Source organism: Monodon monoceros, unplaced genomic scaffold, assembly GCF_005190385.1.
Source record: "Monodon monoceros isolate NGI ecotype Baffin Bay Population unplaced genomic scaffold, NGI_Narwhal_1 Super_Scaffold_4, whole genome shotgun sequence".
Lineage (NCBI taxonomy): Eukaryota > Metazoa > Chordata > Mammalia > Artiodactyla > Monodontidae > Monodon > Monodon monoceros.
In genome coordinates this window covers 81,950,276-81,962,027 of record NW_021703781.1, presented here as the reverse complement: position 1 = coordinate 81,962,027, position 11,752 = coordinate 81,950,276, and the positions used below count along the sequence as shown (strand labels likewise).

The window sequence follows — 11,752 nt, the reverse complement described above, 5'->3', positions numbered from 1 at the left end:
CGCGGGTGGAAGTGGATGACGGGAGGCACCAGGTCCCCAGCGAGGGGAGTGGCACGGACTCCAGGCCCGCGGGTGGAAGTGGTGACCCTGCACATGGTCACACCCGGTGACGGCTGCGGACTCTTTTCCTCCCGGAATTCTGTATCCAGAGGGCACGTCCTCCAGAACGAAGGAGAAAGAAAGACACATTCTAACAAAAATAAAACATTCGTTGTCCCCTGACCTGCAGTTAAATAAACGCCAAATAAACTCCTTCAGGATGATAGGATGCTCTACCAGACAGAAGCTTGGAGGAGTGAAGGTCATCAGAAATACTGAACATCTGGGTAAATATAAAAGGTTTTGTTTCCTCCTAATTTCTTTAAAATATATATTGGCGTTTAAAGAAAGAATTTTAACACTGCCTTGAGGAGTTTACAGTATAGGTAGGGGCACCATCTATAGTGTCTGTAGCATAAAGAGGGTGGGAGGAGAGATGGTCCCATGCAGTTGCCAAGTTTTTAATGTATTTTACATGAAATAGTGTAAGTGTCAAACTAAAAAGACTGTGGAAAGGCTGTGGATTTTAATCCCTAAAGCAACCATGAACAGCTAATAGGCAAAAAGTTAATAGATACACTAAAATGAAATGTTACAAAATATTAAAATACTCAGAGAAGAAAATAAAAAAGGAAAAGGGAGGACAGAAAAAAAAAGAGAAAAAAGAAGCAAAAACAGAAAACAAATAATGAAATGGAGACCAAATCAAAACTCCCATTAAATTTTAATGGAATAAACATTCTAGGTCAAAGCCAGAGATAATCAGAATCGATTAACAACAGCAAAAAGGCAAGACCCGGTGTATACTGTCTACAATAGGAGGAGACATTTTAAGTAAAAAGACACAGAGAAGTTGAAAATGAATGGATGGAAATAGCTATCCACACTAACTGAGTCCAAGAAGGCCGGCGTGACTGCATTAATACCAGACAAAATAAACTTTTAAGAGAAGAGAGAAAGAGAGGCATTTCATAAGGATGTCAACGTGAGTTCACAGGAAGACATTCAACTGTAAATGCGTGGGAGCCAAAGGGAAGATTCAAAACATGTGAAGCAAACATGGGCAAAGTTAAAGGGAGAAACAAACAATTCCAAAGTCATAGCTGATGTGTTGAATTCCCTTCTCTTAGCAATTGCTAGAACAAGTAGGCAAAAAATTAGTAAAGAAATAGAAGATCTGAACAAGAACATTAATCTTTTCCCTAATTGCTCTTTCTAGAACATCACACCCAGTAATTGCATAGCACTCACTCTTTTCAAGTGCACACCATTTACCATCGCAGGTGACGTGATGCTCCGTAAAACAAGTGCTGATAAGCGTAAAAGTATCGAAATCATACAGTTTATTCTCTGATCAAAGTGAGATTAAGTTAGAAACTAATAGCAATAAACTAACTAGGAAAACCACAAATATCTGAAAAATGAAATGACATGCTTCTAAATAATTCGTGGATCAAAGAAGAAATCATAAGGGAATTTAGAAAATATTTTAATCAGAATGAGAAAAAATGCAGTATAATATTTCTGGGATGCAGGGCTTAGAGGGACACTCAGCCGTGAGTATTTCTATGAGGAAAAAAAGAAAGGTCTAAAGTTCAGTGACTGAAGATTCCACCTCAACTGGGCAGAAAAACAAAAGAGCAAAGCAGACTCAAAGTAACCAGGAGGAAGAAGATGACAAAAACAGGGACAGAAATAAATGAAAAAAAACCCCACAAAAAATAGTGAAAATTATCATGCCAAAATTGATTTCTGGAAAAAAAAAAGTCAACAAAACGATACACTCATAGCTGGATTGATCGGGGTAAAGAGAGAGAGCACAAATTGGCAGCATCAGGAAAGAAGGGCCAGCATCGTCCACCCACAGGCACTGAGAAAATGCGCATATGCTGTAAACAATCGTCCACCCACAGGCATTGAGAAAATGCGCATATATTGTAAACAACTGCACGCCAGCTATTAGCAACTGAGATGAAATGGATAAATTCCTGGAGAAAAATACAAGCTACCAAAACTGAAAGGAGAAGCATTAGAAAATCTGGATACTCTCTTTCAAGTGAGAGCACTGACTTCAATAACCACAAACATCTCGCGGAGAAACTCCAGGCTCTGCGAGTGTCCCCAGTGAATCAGAACACACATCTGAGGAAGAGAGGACACCAATCTGATATGGGCTCTTCCGGAAAATAAAGGAGCAGGGGACACCTCCGGACTCAATTTATGAGGCCAGCATGAGCTGATACCCAGCTCAGATGGAGACATTTAAAAAAGAGTTGATTACACACAGCAACCCTCACGAGCACAGACACAAACATCTCCAACAGTGTGTCAGCAAATGAAATCTAGGACTTTATGAAAAGGACAAAGCATCATGATCAAGTAAGAATGATCACAGAAATGCGAATGAGCCTGTTATTCATAAACATCGATCAATGCAGTTCATCATATAAACTCAAGGAGAAGCCATGTGATTGCTTAATAGGTGTAGCAAAAACATTTTAGAAAATTTAAGATGCATTCATCGTAAAAAAATCTCAGCAAACTAGGAATCAATGAATCTCCTCAACCTACTGGGAGGCGTCTATGAAAACTGGTAGCCGGTGTCATCCTTGACGGTGAGATGGTGGAGGTTCCCAAGATCGGGAACAGACAAGGTGCCCCTCCCCCCAGCCCCTGCGAACCCTGTCCTGGGCACCCCGGCACCCTGAGGAGGCAGCAAAGAAGTAAAGGCACCAGTGAGAATGAAGGAAGTACAGTTCTGTTTGCAGGTGACCTGACTCGATACCTGAAAGATGCTGTGGCGTCTCCAAGACAACTGCTGGGACTAACGAGAGCGTTTAGAGGTTACGAGCTTATCACACAAAAAATCAGTTATACTCTGTACACGAGCAGGAAACCATTGGAAGATAAAAATGCTGTTTACAATGACATCAGACCGGAATCCCAGCAGATTCTTTCTTTTAAGTGGATAATTTATTCTAAAATTTATATGGAAATGTAAAGGGTCTGGACTATCGAAGGCCATCCTGAAAACAACACGGACTGCAGGATAGACTACGAAGCCCCAGCATCAGGACCGTGTGGTCCCGGAGGGAAGCCTGACAGTGGACAGGGACACTTGGCTCTGTCCCATCCGGGCTGGCTAGGGGTCTCCCCATGGAGAGAACAGCTGAGCACGGCCCCTCCACCAGGGCCTCCCTTCCTGGGGTGAGGCTGGGGACTCCGCACTTGAAGAGAATCTGCCAGGGCTCTTTCTGGGAGGCGGGGCCAGCGCAGCAGCACTTTCGGCCTGATGACGGCCAGTGACAGGTGACTGGGCCCCTCCAAGCACCTCCGTGGGCCACACCCCCATCGCTGCCTGCAGCCCCTCCAGGCTCACTCCTGCCTGGGCCTCCCCTTTCTGTCTCTGCCGGGACCCCGGGCCCTCCCGCTGCTCCATCCGTCCTGCGGCTCCAGGCTCACCTCCTCTGTGCCTGCCACGCCGTCTGCTTTGTTCCCTGCACGCCCGGGTCACCTGCATGTTCTCCATGAAGGCGGGGGCCTCGCCCACCCCGTTCCCCTCGAGCTGCTGCCAGCACAGCACGTTCCTCTGAAGAGTGGTGCCGAGTCTCTGTTCTCGTAGGATGTCCACTATTTGTAGGTGAGAGCGGGCATGGTGGGGCAGGCCCCTGCACTCGTCCAGGCCCCTCAGGGCATGAGCTCTGAGTGCCTTCCCTGGGGCTCCGGGAGCGAGCACGCGGCCCGCGCGGCCAGCCCAGAGCAGAAGGAAAAGGGAAGCGACGTGCCCAGAAACTGGCCAGATTCGCAGGATGCTGTCACAGGCCAGTGTGGCCCGACGCCTGAGTGAGGGCAGCCTGAGGGCCAGAGGCTGGGGGTGCTGCCGCCTCCGTGGAGGGGCCGAGGGAAAGGAGCTGCGCCTGCACACCCTGCAGGCGCAGTGAGCCAGCCTCCGGGATTCCAGCTCAGCGCGAGGTGGGGCAGCGGCCGGGCCAGATAAAACTGCAGGGACAATGGCGCGACTGCCTCAGTGAGCTGGGGAAATCTTCCCAGGGGAGCGAGTGCTTGGGGACCCGGCCTGAGGGTCCTGCTCCAGCCACGCAGCAAAGGGGTCTGGCCTGCAGGCCTCCACGCCCCCGTGTTGCAGCCGCTCTGCTCCCACTGCTGACGGGGCTGCTCGGAGAGAAACCCGGGGTTGGATCAGGAGACACCTTGAGCACACGGTGAGGTGCATCGGCAGGCGGCCCCACGGGATGTGACACGCATGGAAGGGACCCCTGCTCAAGCCTGCACCGCCCCCCGCGGCCCCATGGCTCAGGGAGCCCCCGAGAAGCCCTGCAGCGGGGGGCCCAGGGTGGTCTCTTCTCTGGTGTCTGGGTGGATGGAGAAATCGGCAACATGGCTAAGCCACAGCCAGCGGGGGGACAGCTTGCCCAGAGACCCTGCTGCGGGTCTCAGCCTGGGTCAATTCAGTGCTGCCGACGCCTCTCTCTTCCCTGGAGGCCGAGAGGCAGCCGGGGCCCTGGAGCCAGTAGGTTGGCTCTGCCCCGCCCGCGGTGGACAGTCGGGGTCCACGCAGCTGGCACCGCCCTCTCCCCCACGGCGAGGCTGCAGCCGGAGCCAGCCTGTGCCCTGGCCCTGGAGTCCTGCAGGGTGAGCGGTCACGGCCTCTCTGCTGCCTCCGGCCAGGCCCCCTCCAGCCCCCGGGCGCCTCTTCCTCTGCAGGGAGCTTCGCCCGGCCTTTGCCTGGGCTGTTCAGGCTCCAAGTCCCCACATGCCGGGGGGCCATACCGAGTACAGGTCGCGGGGCGCCGTGCAGGCTCGGTCAGCAGAGGGCGCTGGAGGCCGCCTCCGGCCCCTCGGCCAGGGCGGCTTTTCTCGCTGCGGCTGCTGGGCGCTCGGCGGTGGGGATGCTCTGCGGTGGGGATGCTCCGCCCCCACCTGCCCCGGCTCCCCCGCCCCGCATGGACCTTCCTGCAGCAGCCTCCACTCCCCACCCCAACCAGCCAACTCCAGTACAGCCGCAGCCTCTCCGTGAGGTCGTGACCCCAGCGCTGGAGGGGCCGCCAGCCGCGGCCTCTCCGTGAGGTCGTGACCCCAGCGCTGGAGGGGCCGCGAGCCGCGGCCTCTCCGTGAGGTCGTGACCCCAGCGCTGGAGGGGCCGCGAGCCGAGGGTGCAGCCACCGCTAGAAGCGAGCAAAAGCACGAAAACGGATTCGACCCTGGAGCGTCTGGAAGGGCCAGCCCTGTCCACACGTGGATTTAGCCCAGGGGGGCTGGTTTAGACATCTGACCCCAGGGCTGTGATGATAAATCTGTGTAGTTTTAAGCCCCTGAATTTGTGGTGATGTTTTCCAACAGGAGCAGGAAACGAACCTGGTCCCCCAGCTTACACCGCCCAGAAATTCCCGTCCCGGGCGGAAGTCAGGAGTGTAAGTGGCAGTGGAATCACAGAGCTAAGCGTACGAGGCACCTGTAGAGAAGGACGGGTTTGTTAACCGGACGCAGCATTCATGCCCCAGACTCCTGCTTCAGAAGGTGCTTTCCAGCTGGTAGGAGTCGGGACAGCCGTTTGTAACGCCAGCAGCCCCAGGTGATGCAGGGGGTGTGCGCTGTCCTACGGCAAAGGACAGACGGATGGACGGACGCACGGCCTAGAGGGAGGATGGGAGGAGGCTGGGTGCTCAGCAGGGGATGGCAGATGGGACCCCCAAGAGGTCCCCCCCAGGGAAAGGGGCAAGGGCTGAGGGGTTTGGTGGGGTCACACCCCCCCTCCGGCGCCACCAGGAGCAGCGTGACTACAGGAGAGCTGGTCATTTGTCCACGTCACACGGCCGCATGGTGACACAGTTACAGAGACGGGTCTGAAAAACACGCTGTGCGGTGAAAAACCAGATAAAAATATGAAATGAGCGATTCCATGTGGATACGGCTCAAAGTCAGTGCAGACAAAACTGGTGTTTAGGGGTGGTAAAACTGTTAAAAAAGGCAATAGAAGTCATGAGTGAGGACAGAGAGGGGGCTGGGCGTGGGCACGGCTGAGGTTTCCGCGGCCCCTGAAGGGCACACGAAAATGTCATAAACCTGTGCTGATACTTTAGACTTATTTGGGGTGTAAATGTTCTATTTCTCAAAAAAAAAAAAAAAAGTTAAAAAAAAAAGGAAAAGAAAGTGAAAGGACCAGCTCTCTCCCTGAGCCTGGGGTGCCACAGAGCCTGGAGAGTGTGGGCTCCGGCGGCTCTGACCCCGCCACCCGCCTGCCCGGGCCCCTGACTGTCCCCCGTCCTGTCCTCTGAGCTGGGCCTGGGCCCTGCCCTGCACACTCGCCTGGCTGGAGCCCGCGTCAGTCAGAATAAACCAGCTCCCGGGACAGAGAACGCTGGACAGCCGGCGCAGGGCCCAGATGGAGGGCGCTGTCCCTGCCGAAGCCGCTCGGGTCCTGGGCGGGCAGCTGTGGGGCTGGGTGAGGAGCCCCTGCATGTGCCTGTCCCCAGCTCCAGGCAGGCCCAGCTGCCCTCGAGGGTGCGGTGTCAGTGACGGGCACACAGTGAGCTCAGGCCACTGGGGTTTCTGGCTCCAGCAGCGCAGGTCCCATCTACTTGAGCTTCAGTATTTTAAATGGGCTTTTGTTTACGAGTCCCCTCTTTCCGCTTTTAGGCTAGTAATCCGCAAGCCTCCAGGGCTGCAGGGAAACCTGACTTTGAAATCCCCGCGGCCTCCCCAGTGCCCTTCCTATGTCAGCTGAGCTGAGCGGAGGACCCTCTTTCCAGGTCAAGGGGGAGCAACGCTTCCCCGAGAGTCCAAAGGGCCACAAGAGAGGATGGAGGCCAGCAGAGGCCAGTTTCTCCCTCTGCGGCTCGGCCACCAGAAGGGACCAGTGGGTGAAGGAGCCCCCAGAAAGGACCTGGGAGAAGCCGCGTCAGGCTGTGATGAGGGTCCTGACCGCGGGGTGAGGGCCATGAGTCCCCCTCGCCCCGCTGGACAGTCGGTCCACTGTCCGGGGCCAGACGTGCTAAAGGCACCCTCCCCCAGGACAGCCTGAGGAACCGCCGTCAGCCGACAGACCCTGGCTGGTCCGCGCCCTCGTGGAGCCTGGGTCTTTGTGGACGAGACGCGCTGACATGAAGAGCGGATATGAACGACTCTCACGGGGGTCACTGCTGCCAGGCCCTCCCTGTGTCCTTGAGCCAGGGAGATGCAGTTGGGGGGGGCGGGGTGGAAGCTGGAGTGAGGATGACCTGTGAACCTGCCCAGGCACCGCCCTTCAGACCCGGTGTCCGTCATCTCCTGGTGCAGTTAGCGCTCCTTGTGTTGCTCAGGACTTCTGAAACGCGAGAGGTCAGGTTGATGATTTCAGCTCAGGGGAGAGAGGTGTCCACATCCATTGCCCAGGTATGTGGCTTTTAGAGCCACCGATGTGCCTCTGAGCTGCAGACCCTCACGTCCAGCTTGCACTGACCGTGGTGGACAGGAAGATGATAATCCTTGATGATCTGAGGCCTGGAGAAAAGCTGGTGGCTGAAGGCCTCAAGGCCACACAGTGAGGTACGCCTGTCCAAGCCCTGACTATGCCATGCAGATGCTCCAAGACCATCTCCTGTTCAGAGTGTGCCCTGCGTTTAACATGTAGCCAGGGCACTTTACGATGACCAGCATGAAACCGCACCCCAATTGCCATGATTCTCTCAGTGATGTGCCAGCATGTGGGGCCGCGTGGTTGCTTTCACCTAGAAGGAGCCCTGTGTTCCTGGGCCGGGTCTGTGAGCCAGGACGTGATCCCAGGTGTGGCCTCACGGGGCCCCGGGGGTCAGGCTTGGAGGGTCCTGCTTGGTTCACCGACGGCCCCGGAGCCCTCTGCCCCCGTGGCCGTGCCGGGGGGTTGTGTGGTTCCGGCTGGCCCAGCGCTTGCCGAGCATGTCCCAAGCCCCTGGCCGTCTTTAATCACTGCTGCGAGAAGGGGTTCCTGGCAGAGAGAGCCCCAGGGAACTATCCCTCCACCAGGCAGGACCGTCCAGGGTCGGGGCCGACTGCATGTGGGCTAATGGACGAACTGCAGGCGCCTGTCATCCAGGGTGTAGGCACCTCAGCACCAGCGCCAACTGCAGTTTCCAGATAAGAAAACCACCAGCTGACCTTAAGTAATAGGAAACTACCTAGGTGCACTAAGGGCAGAACAGATTGCAAAATTAGGATGTAATTACATGCAGCTGAATTGGGAATTAGCCCCCGAGCTTCAGTAAAACCACAGCAAGAAGCTTCGTTTGATTGTGAGGTCGACTCTCTTTGGCCGACTGCTGTGGACTGAATGTCCCCCGTTCCCATGTTGAAATCCTAAACCCAAGTGGTGGTATTAGGAGGGGCCTTGGTCATGCGAGTGGAGCCCTCACAAATGGGATTAGCGCCGTATGAGAGACCCCAGAGAGCTCCCAGCCCCTTCTGCCATGTCGGGTCACGGCGAGAAGACGGACACCTAGGAACCAGGAAGCTGGTCCTCACGAGACACCGAAGCTGCTGGTGCCTTTGTGCTGGACGGCTGGCCTCCAGACCGTGGGAAACAAGTGTCTGTTGTTTAAGCCGCCGGCCTGTGGAGTTTTGTTTTCGTCACCCGAATGGACTGAGGCTAAGGGAGCGGGAGAGGTGGAGAGGTCTGTCCACCCAGAGACCCTGGCGGAGGGGCCTTGGCCGCCCATCCATCCACAGAGGCTGCGGACGGTGCCCTGCACAGCTGTTCCAGTGGCTCCCCCGGTGCTGGCTGAACGGCCCACGAGCGGCTGGGTTTGGAGACTCACGATCACCAGGTTACACGCGGCACCTTCCGTGGGGATGACACAGGCAGGGAAGGTAGAGACGTGGACAGAGAAGGGCCTGAACGAGGCTAAAGAGACAAACAGTCGTGAAGTTTGGGTGCCGAGCCCTCCTCATGGTGGTGGCCTCTCAGCAGTGGCCGAGCCATGGCCCCCTGGCCCTCAGCGTGGACACCTGCCTCATTTTCTCTGTTTGTGTCTCTCAGCCGGGCTCTCCCTCCCCAGCTTTCTCCCTCTCCTCCCCACTGACACTCGGAAGTGCTGACCAGCAGGCCGGCTCTGCTCCCCAAGGCTGGCGGCTGGGGACTGGGGTCTTGGTGGTTCCCCATATCACTGACTGATGAGGGTGTTCCATGTGCCGGGTCGGCCCGGACACTTGTGCCAATGGCAGGTCTGGAGGTCACCAGCTGTGGCGCTCGGGCTGCAGGGGCGCCTGTGCAGCCGGTCCCCAGGGCAGATCTGAATGTGCCCGCAGCCGGCTTCCCTGGGCAGAACCCTGCGTGCATTCTGCTCCTGGAGGACGCTCCCGTGCGAAGAATCCTCCACCTGGCTTCTTGCTTGGAGCTTCAGCACCTTCTCAGCCACACGCTGCAAATCACACCCCGACCAGCTGAGCCCGCGTGGCAGACCCAGCCCTGGACTCGGTCTTCTGCCTGTTCCTGCTGCTTGGTTTTGCTTTCAGACCACCCAGTGGAATTCCCCGGTGCCAGTGCCCCAGCGCACCCCGGGCCCCAGCAAGGTCCGCACCTCTGGGTCGAGCACCTTGGCTGTGCCTTGTGTGCCTGGCGTGGCTCTGTGGCCCCCTCTGTGAGTACAACGAGCCCCCTTCGAGGCCTCGTCTGCGTTTCTTCCCGGAGCTGTGCTTTATCACCCCTCACCCAGCGTCTACATTCCCAGAAACCCCTCCCCAGCGTGCTAGCCTGTGCAGATTCTCCCAGACTCAGCTTGAAGGGTCTCCTCCCACTGCGGCCCCGTGTGGGTCCCTCTGTGGAACCACAGCCAAGCAGCCACCACCTCCATGCTGAGCAGTGGAGGGGGGGACCCCGGGAGTCCTGTGATGATAGCTGAGCCTCTGGTCCTCACGTCAGAACAGAGTTTTGATCAGACTGCTTTCCTCCAGAGCCCAGCTCAGATTAGCACTGAGGTTATGCATTCAAGGCCAAATTAAAAAATATTTACTGAATCACTATCATTTATCTGCATGTGGTTTCGACATTTAATGAGGAAGAGCTGTGAGCCTGGTTCAGAGGAGACAAAGGGGCAGAGGCAGTCCTTTCCCTCAGTCCAGGGGGAGGACACAGCAAAGCCCCTGTTAGATGTACTGGGATGGCTGCCAACAGCATTCTGTGGGATCCAGGGATACGGTCCTGCAGGAGCAAAGGGAGTGGCAGGCGTGGGGAGGGGCCATCACCACATGGTGGAAGCAGGCGTCCTAGCAGGGGCTGCTGGGGGAAGGCGGGGGCTCAGGCTGGGGACCGGCATCAGTGGCGTCGGGGCCCTGCGTGCTTCCACGTTAGGAGGGGACTCTGGAGGGATGGGGGTTGGACGGAAGGGCACTGAGGGTGGGAGGCCTGGGGGACGGAGAGCAGTCTGAAGGGAGTACAGTGGCTGAGGGGGACCGGGGTGACAGAGGAGGGGAGCCTGGGAACACAGGGGCTCCTCCTGACGTGGGGAGGGGATGAGAACAACATGGAGCAACGCCCAGCTTCCTGACACTGGCGTGGGGGTGATGGTGCCAGTGCCTTACTGAGCCGCCTGCTGTGTGTGGTGGTGCTGGGCATGCGCTCAGGTCCATGTGGACACCCCAGGGCACTGGGTGTGGGCTCAGGTCCACACGGACACACCAGGGCGCTGGGCGTGGGCTCAGGTCCACATGGACACACCAGGGCGCTGGGTGTGGGCTTGGGTCCATGTGGACACACCAGGGTGCTGGGTGTGTGCTCGGGTCCATGTGGACACACAGGAGTGTGGGTGTGGTTTTGTGTCCCTCGTGGACACATTAGTTGTGTTGGGACCTCTGAGAAACAGCATTGGCACCTTGGGGACCGAAGGCTGCACCAGGGCTGCATGGACACTGGGCGGTGGTGGCTGGAGTGGGGAGCTCTGCCTTGAGTCCCTCCAGGCATCTTGGTGTGAGGGGACCCTGTCATGGGTGCGCAGTGCTGTGTCCTGGATCAGGGGGCCTGGTGGTGGAGGCTGGGCTGGGTGGGCCCTTGGGAGCTGGACTGGGCTCCTGGCCGGGTCCATGCTCCAGTCCTGCCCCCTCACTGGGCAGCTCCCCTGTGGGGCATATGGTCCTCTCTCACCTCCTGCTGTTCTTTCCCACCTCCGCTTTCCCCCTAGCCCTTCACAATGCTTCCTGCGCTGCCCATGTGCTGGTTCCCCAAGGCCTACCCCCCACCCCCACCCCAAGAAAACCAGAAGGTCCTGGTGCTGACATCCTGGGCCCAGCTGAGGCTCTGAGTCTGGCCCATCCCCAGACTCCCACCCCCAAAGCTGAGGGGTAGCACCTCCTTGTCTAAATGTACACCCTTTTGTTCCAAGTGGTGATACCCCAGCAAGACGCCCTGAGGCAGGACTGACGGGCCAGGGACCCAATTCACACTCAGCTCACAGCCATGAGAGACCCATAAAGGCCTTGACTCTGCTCGGTGACCCTTGGGCCTGGCCCGGGGCCTGAATCGAGGTGCTCCCCTAGAGCCCACACTCCACACCCATTCCATTCCTCACATAGAGAAAGCAGACAGCTAACCTGGCCATGCAGCCCCCCAGCAGAACCTGCAAAGTAACCCACCTCCACCCCAGGCCCTCCCCGGCTCCTGACCCTGACCTCAGAGCTTTCCAAACACCGGAAGGAATGAAATAGTATGTTTCCCATCATTGGAGTCAAGTTCTCTCCCCTCAGCCACGTG

The 11,752-nt window shown here is 56.8% G+C and overlaps 1 protein-coding gene across 1 annotated transcript in view; it reads right to left on the bottom strand.

The window, feature by feature from the left end:
* Nucleotides 1–11,752, bottom strand: part of ADGRA1 (adhesion G protein-coupled receptor A1) — a 31,609-nt gene that overhangs the window by 4,189 nt on the left and 15,668 nt on the right. The gene's annotated exons all lie outside the window — the stretch shown is intronic.